Below are 2,343 nucleotides of genomic sequence, written 5' to 3' on the forward strand. Positions count from 1 at the left end.
TCGTATTCTCTCAAGTAACAATGGATTTTAGTTCAATAATAAGTGCGTAATAAAGTTTGTGAGAACAAAACTCACTTTTATATATACAAACAACCCTTACAATTCACTATTAAATTACTCATAGAAAACCAGTATTGTCTCACAATTTTAATTGAAGCAATGAACAATTTAGGATTATTTTTAGTTTCTATCATACATAAGCCAATACATTTTCTTACTCATATTCTAACATACTAGCCTTTATGCACACGCTCATATGCGTGCAAAAGACATTTTTTGAATCAGCGTGCTACACGCGACTTACATGTTTTAAATGTATTTATATGCGTAAATTGACAAAAGGAAAGTCAAATATTTAAAGTAAATGAATAATCTTAGATCATGCTAGAAGAAACCCCTCATAAACCAATTAAAACAGCTGAATTCACATAATAAAATCGGTCTACATTAAGAATAGAGAAAATAATATTTAATAAACAATTAATTGAATCACATTATTGCTAGCTTATTGTGAGGCTAAGCCCATCCCTCCCCTTTAGTGTAGTAGATAATATCATTTGTTTAAAAAAAAATCATTTGATAATTAATTTAATCACATTATTATCCGCATGCGAAAGACCTTTTTTATAACCGACATTACATGCCTCGTAAGATGTTTTGAACATGTTTAAAAATAGACAAAATAATACTTAATAAACAATTGATTGAATCACATTATTGCTAGCTTATTGTGAGGCTAAACTCACCCCCTCCCCCTTAGTGTAGATAATATCATTTGTTAAAAAAAAAAAATCATTTGACAACTTATTTAATCACACTATTATCCGTGTGCGAAAGACATTTTTTATAACCGGCATTACACGCGATGTTTAAAAAAAGAGAAATTGAATCACATTATTGCCAACCTATTTTGAGGTACTAATTATAAAAAATAAAAATAAATAAAAACCTGTACCAAAAAATTAATTATTAAATAAACACTATCAAAATGACGATAATGCCCCTGTCTTATTTAATGTATTATTTTGAGATGCTTTTGAAGTTTTTTGTCTTTAGAACATTTTTATCCAAATATTTTTGTTGAAGCTTGACACTAAAATCACTATTTACTTTTTCATTGACTTTATATATAATAGATAGCTAGATAACACATTAAGCGTAAAGGTTCATCAAGTACAAAATTTCTCGACAAGGCGTGAGTTAAAAATTGCCATGTACGCTTTAAACTTTTCACAAAAGTGCGGTTGTAAGTACAGAACTTTTTGTTTTAGCAACACCGTTTTGCGAGCCAGGAACTGGATACATAGGAGATCTTTGGAAGAAACCGGTATCAACAGGCATGTTCTGTCTGCTTCTTGCATTCGTTTTTCTTGAAAGTATAACCTAGTTGTTTGCCAAATTCTTCTCCGTTTTTCTCCAATAAAAATTCTTCTCCGTTTTTTCTATCCCGTAAGGGGTGTGTTAACACATTCGCGTTTACTTTCTTATTTCAATTTTTTCACTTTATTTATGTCGCGTGTATTTGCATGTACATTTTAATGGATAAGTTATTGAATTTCTATTTATGTATATTTTGAGTTAGAAACTCTCATATTTTTTAAATTATTATATTAATTTCAAACTTTCCCATCTAACTCTAATAATAGTAAAATTCAAATAAATAAATAAAATGTCACGTGTATTTAATTAATATGTAAAAACTAAATATCTAATTACTTTGTAGTTGATAAACTAGCTTCAATTATACTAACATATGCCTACACTTTGGTGTGTGTTATTTTTGTTTTTGAAGTGGGAAGGAGAAGGGGAGAGAGAGAACGTGGGAGTGTGAGTAGGCGTGAGGAAAGAGTTTTTAGTTTTTAAATAGATATATCCTAAAATCACATGTATGTGTGATTTACATAAAAATAGCAAAATTTAGTTTTATAAAATTAAATTACTGTCCATAATTTTTTTGTTGTGATAGAATACTAAATAGTTTTTTTCACCCTTTTTGGTTAACAAATAAGGTTTTATTAATAAGTAGTTTAGATTAATAAAGGGAAAAAAATTGTGAGATTATAGTGTAAAAATGAATTTCCTGTAGCAAATAACAAGAGAACTCGCATACAAATGATATTTGTATTTATATAAATGTAGGGTTATAATTTCTTTACAACTTGATCTTCTGATTTGATCTCCAAAATAAAAAGTGTGTAGTGTTGTTGATCCAAGGGTCGCGATGACTTGATTTTGGATGAACGGATGTTGCAAGGTTTTGGCTCTTGACAATGGAGAAACCGACATGTATAGGGGTGCTTGGTGGTTCTTCACGGGTTTGACGAAGAACGCAGAAGTTTTTCA

Source organism: Pyrus communis, chromosome 4 (assembly GCF_963583255.1).
Source record: "Pyrus communis chromosome 4, drPyrComm1.1, whole genome shotgun sequence".
Lineage (NCBI taxonomy): Eukaryota > Viridiplantae > Streptophyta > Magnoliopsida > Rosales > Rosaceae > Pyrus > Pyrus communis.